Genomic DNA, 8,611 nt, shown 5'->3' on the forward strand with positions numbered 1-8,611 from the left:
ATTAGAAAGATTATTAACAGAAACACGGGGAATGAGTAATCATTTTTGGAGAGAATCATTAATAAAGAAACAAAATTAAAAATAAGAAAAGCACCTGTTTCTCTCTTCCACAGTGGGAGTAAATGAGTACAGGATAGAGAGTGTGTGACTGAGAGAAGGAGAGCGAAAGGAGGGGCTGAAGTCATAGTTGTGCTTTAGAAATGTATGCATTTTTGAGAGCTCTGTGTTTATAAAGGCCTTATGTTTGTAAAAAGTGTGAAAGATTCAGTGTTTGTGAAAATGTTTGTATTTGTGTCTGAAAGTGTGTGTGAATTGACTGTGAAGTGCGACTGTTTGAAAAAGTGTGAATGAAAGCAAAAAGTTAACTCTTAGCTGGCTGGCTAAGATTCAGCCTTGGGCTGTTCTTTTTATGCCATGAAGGAAGCGTAATATAAGATTAACTATACTAAGAAAGAGCAAGTCTGTGCTTAGAGTTAAAGTTCGTATCACATTATCTGGACAAATAATAAAGTTTTGAGTCCAGTGTATTACTTTAAACTAAAGTCAACTAAATAATTGGATTTTAAAAAGTTGTATTGAAGATAAGTGTAGTTACATTACATTAAGGTATAATTATGGCAAACACTCCAGTGGAAATACTAGCATCTAGATAACCACTGTGTAAAGAACTGATTGATAAATTCTCAAAGAAATGGTAAAGAGAAAAAAAAAAAAAAAAGGTGAAACTAAGAAAAAATTTCCAAAACCAAATTCTATTTTGTAACTTGACTTCACGTTCATGTGTTTGTTTTACATTCTGTCTGGTCCAGTTTATGAGAGAATACAATTTTGAACAACATTAAACACTGTAAAATCTTGATATCTAAATGTAAGAACCCATGATTATTTGTTTTGTTTTTGATTTCCCATGTGTTTAAGTATGTCTGGAGAACAAATTTACATGAGTTGCCGCTTTATCGGTGTAGACTTGATCAACCAACAAAACTAAGATAGGTAGAGTTTATTATTTTGTTAGAGACTGTCTGATGGAGAGATTGAGCGAGTGGGAGGGGTTATACCCCATACTTTGTAAGGATGGCGCGCAAATGATAGTCTGCAGAAAACTCGTCTCTCTTGATGTCTCCACTCGGACAGGGGCGCCCCGAATTTAGAAAAGATAAGTTAGCAGATTCTTTTAGTTAAGATTAGATATTTTTTCTTTTATTTTCTTGTTTTATATACACAGTGTAGGCATTGGTTGATCATGGGTACACTGAGAAGCTGTCATTGAGACTAAAATTAAAGGAAAAGAGATTTAAGAATGATTTGGATCATTTCATGTTCTCTGCAGTTCCAATCCGCTGAAGTTGTGCTCTTAATACCTGGTTTTCTGATTTTTATGTGTGGCAGCATTGCCAACATTGTGATGCTTTTTCCTTGGGTTTGATCTGTGACCAATCATGCCAGATAAGTTGGAAAATAAAGTTCCAACCTCCAATAAGAGGAAGAACTAAACAAACGTTGTAAACAATTTTGCTCAGATGCTCTAATATCTAATAAAGTAGAAGTTTTCTTCTTTTGAAAGTGCATATAATGGAAAATGTTATTCATCCTAGAAGTTCTGATTTTAAGAATTAAGAAATATCTTTGATGTATTTGATTGTAAAAAAATATTGATAATGCTAAGGAAAAATTGGTCAGTGGTGGCAGGTGAAACCCATGGAGAAACATTAAGATTAAATTGAAAATCACAACTTCCTCAATTATGAATGTTAATAACTTCATATTCATGAGTCTATTCTGTGTGTGTCTTTGATATTAACTATGTTTTACCCTTTCTTTTGTCATCATTATGTGTATGTTGTTTCACTAACTCATTCTGGAACTAGTCTCTCACCATTGCAGATGGCTGGGCCAGATGATTTATTGAAGTTACTAATACTGCAGGAGAAAATCCGGAGAAAAGAAGACCATTTCTAATATGGACTAAAATTTCTCTGGATAAGTTGATTTCAGTCTTATATGACTAACCAGATTGCCATGAATGGGTTCAATGCCCAAGTTTAAAAACTTGATTAATGTTATTTTATTAGATAGAATGGAAGTTCCTTCTCCAGAGAGAGTAAGGAAAGGGAGAAAGTAAACATAAGAGAGTTATTATTACTATTTTCACTGTTGAAGTATAACATATATATTATTGTGAGACACTAAAATGAAAAAAGAAGGAATAGCTGTAATGAGATTAACAACAGCTTGAGGGAGTGGAATGTCCCCCCTCCTAATTTTTCCCCCGCCCATCTCTCACTCTCACTCTCAGGCTAAGTTTGATAAGTGTCTGCTTGAAACAGAAACACAAGAGCAGATTTTAAAGGCACATCTCTAAGTTGTTTTATTTTATTTTGATTTTATTTTATATGGAAAATGATGTGATTTGACAATAATGTTAGATACAGTGATATGAAGGAGAGGTTCAAACAGCTTTCCTTATTATGATTAAAGATTTTATATATTCAGAGGACAATATAAATTTAAGTGTTTATACTATAGACAAGAGATTCAATTGAAAGTTGATCTGACACACTTAATGTAGGTTCAAAACAATCTAGATACTATTATTGAATTAAGGTGATATTTTTAAATTAAGCTTCCTAGAAGTTTGACAGAGGCTACTCTTTATTTTGTTTTGTTCTGATGTTAGTCCCCACCATGATACATGGTCTTTTGTGATGTTTGCTAAAGTAGCAGAAATACAACCTGAATGGAAATTAATGATCTGTAAAGGAGTTCAATTTTACAATTTTTACTTTTACCTTTATTTGGACAATTTTAATAGATTGTTGAATTTTGAATAATGCTTTTTGAATTTAACCATGTTTTGAACTGTCTCCAAATTTAAGCAGTTGTAGATGGTTCCTCTGGCTGTGACAGTTCTCAGGTGATATTCCCTGAAAAGAAAAAATCAGTTTACTGATACCAAATTATTAAGGACTGGCCAATAGGACTGAGCGGTATCAAGACCAGTGGCAAGAGGTGTTGACCCAATGACCGGTAAGACTCTCCAATGGCTAAAAGGGGGGCAACCTAAGGCAGGGCATCACCACCCTGGAAACCTGCCCAAGAAGGTTTGATATGGCTTTAAGGAAGTGGATGAATGCTCATAGGTCAGAAGCATCAAAAGGGAGGTATAGAAGAGACCTGCCCGAAAATTGTGAGTTCCACTCAGCTTGACTGCATTTTAATAATTGCTTTACTAAAACAACTTATCACAGTGTTAAATACCAAGCATTCTGTCACTGTGCCATCAGGGGATCATACCCTGTGGAGAAGATTATTTATAGATTGGTTTTAGGGCTAAAGTTTTGAGAACTGTTGCAGACAAAGGAGTGCCTGACTTATTAAAGAAGTATAAAACAATCCTGGGAATGTTTGTATGATAAGTAATTTAGATTGGAAGATGATTTATTACTTTTACTGAACTCATGCACATTTTAATAGTAATGATGAATGGAAAAAACATGGTGATGACTAAAGTTTAATGTTGCTTGTTTTGTTTGTTTATAACAATCTAAATGGAATTGTTTAAGAAATAGGGTGCATGGTGTTGATACAATATGTAGATGATCTGTTGATTTGTTCAACAACATTAGAGCAATGTCACTAAGATTCTATCAAAGTGCTCACTAAATTAGCTGAAGGGGGCCACAAAGTCTCAAAAGAAAAACTGCAGTACTGCTTACCAGAGTACTTAGGACAAATCATTGCGCATAAAACTAAAGCTATATCACCAAGCCAATTGGAAGGCATAAGTAAAGCACCCCAACCACAAACAGTGGGACAAATGATGACCTTTTTGGGCATGACAGGTTTTAGTGCTGATTGGATAGAAATTCATGCTATTAAAACAGCTCCCTTAAAGAGCACTGATGAAACAGATGGCATCAGGATCTCCAAGCTCGACTGACATGGGATACTGATGCATTGATAGCATTTGAATCATTGAAAAAAAGAGCTTCAGACAGCTCCAGCTCTAGCAACCCCAGACTATAATAAACCATTTCATCTGTATGTAGCAAATAGAAGGGATGGATATGCATCAGCAGTCTTAAAGCAGGAGACCTGTAGTGGAAGAAAAAAACAACCACTAGCTTATTATAGCACCAAGTTGGACAATGTAGCACAAGGCTACCTGCCATGTTATCAAGGACTTGCAGCAGTGTATTTTGCATATGACAAAGCTTCCACTGTGACAATGGGCTATCCAGTGATAATGTATACACATCACAATGTAACAGAGTTATTAGAGCAAGGTAGATTTGTTTTAACACAGTCTAGGTGTTTGACATATTCAACATTGTTAACATTGCTTACCCAGACATTACCATAAAATGGTGTACAACAATAAATCCAGCCAATTTCATTCCTCTAGAAGGGGAGGGAACACCACATGAATGCATAATAGACTCTCTAGCTTTTACTCATTTAAGACCAGATCTAGAATCAACACCAATAATAGAGGCAGAAGCAGATTATTTTGTGGATGGGTCATGATTCAGAGACCATCTAGGAAATAATGCCGGGTATGCTGTCAAAAAAGATGACAAGAATTTTGTTCCAATTGTGATGCAGCACTGTGAGCAGCCATGCTCAGCACAATTGGTTGAATTAAAAGCATTGACTTAGGCATGTCTACTGGCTAAAAATCAAACTGTTAATATTTATACAAATTCCACATATGCACATGGAGTATGCCATTTATTTGGAGCAGTCTGGAAACAAAGAGGGTTCAAAAAAGACTGATGGGACACCAATTCAGCATGGTGATCAAATAATTAAACTTATCTCAGCCATGATGTATCCAAAGAAATTGGCTATCATCAAATGCCAAGCACAAAAAAAAAAAAAAAAAAAAAAAAACAAACCAAAAAAAAAAAAAGGCAATGACTTTGTCATTCAAGGTAATAATGCTGCAGGCTTACATGCTAAAAATGCCTCAGATGCACATGGTTTTGGCCATTGCACAAGGGGGGATGTAATAAGGAAAATAAAAAGACAGGGATATTGGTCACCATATCTACAGGCAATGGTAGATGAATTTTTAGCTGAATGTGAAATTTGTGCCAAAAATAATGTCAGAAAGGGAACATCTGCACCGATAGGTCACATACCAGTCCCAGAAGGACCATTTAAACACCTGGTAATGGACTATGTGGAAATGGCAACATCAATAAGAGGAAAAAGATACATGTTGATGATAATAGACAGATTCAGTAGATGGGTAAAGAAAGTACCATCAGCAGACCAGGGAGCTCAAACTGTGATAACATTTTTGACCAGAGAGGTCATTCCAGGATTTGGCATTCCATCTCAAATAGAAGCTACAAGATATGTGGGCAAACTCTCGGGAAATTGCCTTATCAATTGTAAGAACCAGACTCTAGTCTCCCCGGTAATAAAAATATATGCTGAACAAACAGTAGCCATAGCAGATTATTTTTGGGTTTGTGGTGGAAAACGATTGCAGCCTACATTACCAGTAAATTGGAAAGGGATATGCACCAGAGTAAGACTAGTGCAAGAAATAACTATATTGACATGGGACCCAGAAGAATCTGTAATCCAGACTGAATCTAGAAAAACTGTACAAAACAAACATAGAGAGAAAAGAGCATGTCAGCCTGACCCTAATGTAATAATAGATGCAACTGGTCAACCAAGAGGAATACCACAAGAATTTAAAGCTAGAGATTAAATAAAATCAGGCTTTGAGTCTATATTTGTATGGATAACACCCACTAAGAATGCAGAATGGATCAGTTACATTTATTATAATCAGCAGAGATTCATCAACTTCACTGACGAAGCATTAAAGGCTTTAGGTGACCAGTTAGCTGCAACAAGCAAAATGACATGGCAAAATAGACAGGCACTAAACTGGCTATTGGCAGATAAAGGTGGTGTCTGTGTAATGTTTGGAGCTGACTGTTGTACCTATATTCCAAATAATACAACTCCGGATGGATCCTTTACCACAGCAATGAAAAAGCTGAAAAGTCTACGAGAAGAAGTGACTACCAATGCTGGGAGAGATCAACATATTGGAAAATGGTTTGACAACCTGTTTGGATTCTGGGGAGAATGGCTTACTAAAGTAGGAATAAAAATAGCTGTAGCTGTTGTTATTTTTGTGTTGTTGTTTTGTTGACTTTCTCTTGTTTTTGGATAGCAAGGGAGTCAGAATACTCATTGTATTTTCTTTTATAACAAAATTAGGTAGCACTTTAGATTGGATAGAGTAGGCAGGAAGTTAGAGGGTATTATGTTTATTATTTTGGCATATACCCCTTCCTGAAGCTATTATTTTCTTTTAAATGATGTTGTTTAATCAAGCTATGTGAATGCAAGGGAATGATGAAGGTTTGCAGCAGATCATTATCCATGTTATGAGGTAATGTAAACAGGTAATGTAACCAGAATTAAAAGGAAATAAGAGGGTTTATTTTGATTATATATGAACATCTTAAATGTTTTAAAAGTATTATTTGTTGTTCGAATCATCTCTGAAGGTACAATTAGCCAAGTAAATTGCTGTTGAATGAAATATAGTATGCATGTTTAAACTTTAAAAACACTGAAAGTACCACTGGAGGGCCAGAGGATAAACACCACAAAATGAAGTAAGGATCGACGAGCACCTCAGTGCTTAGCAGCAAGAGCAAGACTCTACTGGAGGTTTAAAAACCCACTGTCTGCTCCAACACTACAGGCTACCGGAAATGTCTGCGAGTTCCTCTGGCACCGTGTGACGGATCATATGCTGAAGTTGTCTACTGATATTGTCTAATCACTGTAATATGTTAACCAACTAAAATAAGTCTAATCACTGGTGTATTCTACATAAAGCAAGGCCAATTTTGCACGCACATGCTTTATACAAGTACTTGATTGCTGTTACCCTCCAGAAAGAACTTAGCTAGGGAAATAAGATCTTTTTACTTTCTCCTAGTTAAAAGTGGGGGAAGATTACTTATTCTCCTCCGGAGTGCAGTTCCATAAGAGTAGTCATTGTTAGAGGAATGTGTGACCTATATTGGTCACTTGGAAGGAACGAAGGAGACTGGCTTGTGAGGCTGCACTCTGGGAAAAGGGCGATAGAAGTGAGACTTTTAATAAGTCTCAAAGGAGGGAATATATTGTATATTTTTCTATATCATAGAGTATTTTTATATATCAAACATAGAACAGTACTAATATTGAATAGCCTGGACTTTGTGTGACCCAGAAGAGAGCATATGAGGTTACTAAAAGTGCTGATGCTGCAAAAAACCTCACAGCGCACTTAGCTGTAACAGAAATAATGATGCTAAACACAGCTGAAGATAAAGATTTAGCTGTGACAGAAATAATGATGTTATGAATCTTGGGAAACACAGCTGAAGATAAAGATGAAAACAACTAGTGGTCAAAGTGACCATATTATGCTCAGATTGTCATGTTTTTTTATACTACTTTAATTAAAAAGTTATTTTTAAAAATAGACTAAAGCCAGCTGTCCACCATTAAAAAGAAATCAAAGGCCTTGTGAAATAATGTTGGCGAACGGTATCCATGACAACCAAAAAATAATGAAGGGGTGTACACATAAGGTAATAACAGAGAAGAAACTGTAGTACACAACTGTAGGTAAAAGTGGGCCACAGCTGATTAACAAAACTATTTCAACACAATAACATTAGCTAGCCGGTTAGCAGAGGCCTACAGCTGTGCACTAGGTGTACACCGTAGCTACAACACAAAACTCCGCTTTTGAACTCTCAGTAGCAGATAAACCCACAAATAATCAAGCAAAGTGGAAACTGCACCATCTTTCTGGAGTAACCAACTTGAAAATCCGGCATTGGTTGTGGTTGTACTGCTAAATAATTCAAATTTTAACCACTGATTCTTCAATTCATCTGCCTTTGGAAGTCCAAATAAAGAGGTTTTGCTTTTGCAGTGAAGAAAACAGTGTCTTCTTGACATGGCGACAACACTAACCCAACTCATCCTGGCCTCTGCTATAACTACCTTTGTTTGAGGGCGGGCCAAAGTAGCCCTTAGGCGGGCATTATGCAAATGTGTTACATAGTGACGTAGATACTTTACGGAAGAAATGGCTGGACTACAAACAGCCCATTTCGTGTAGTTCTTGAGCAGTGTTGTGTGTAGGAGAGAATAACTCCCTTTTGCATGGACTTTGTGCTTTGTAACTTTGCAGACCGTTTACATGCACAAACAGCTATATTATACACTAAAGGAAAGGTAAAATCCCCAAAAGCATAATAGGGCCTCTTAAAATGGAACTATTAGAAGTTTGTTCACCAACAACCACCTTATTGAATATCATCATCACTGGATCTCCTAATCACAGATAAGACTCTTATACTCCCTGAACTCTCACTTTCTCACCCTCTTCCAAACAAGGTAGAACTTTATATTTGAAAAGACTGATTGGTTCACCTCAGCAAATCGATTGCAACTGAACTCTATATATGTTGTTTTCAGGTTTTGCTATTGATGAATGTTGAGTTTTGTGTTTGGAATTTGAGCTTATATAAAATCATATACAGTATTTATGTTGCTGCCTTGGTTCTTC

Source organism: Myxocyprinus asiaticus, chromosome 6, assembly GCF_019703515.2.
Source record: "Myxocyprinus asiaticus isolate MX2 ecotype Aquarium Trade chromosome 6, UBuf_Myxa_2, whole genome shotgun sequence".
Lineage (NCBI taxonomy): Eukaryota > Metazoa > Chordata > Actinopteri > Cypriniformes > Catostomidae > Myxocyprinus > Myxocyprinus asiaticus.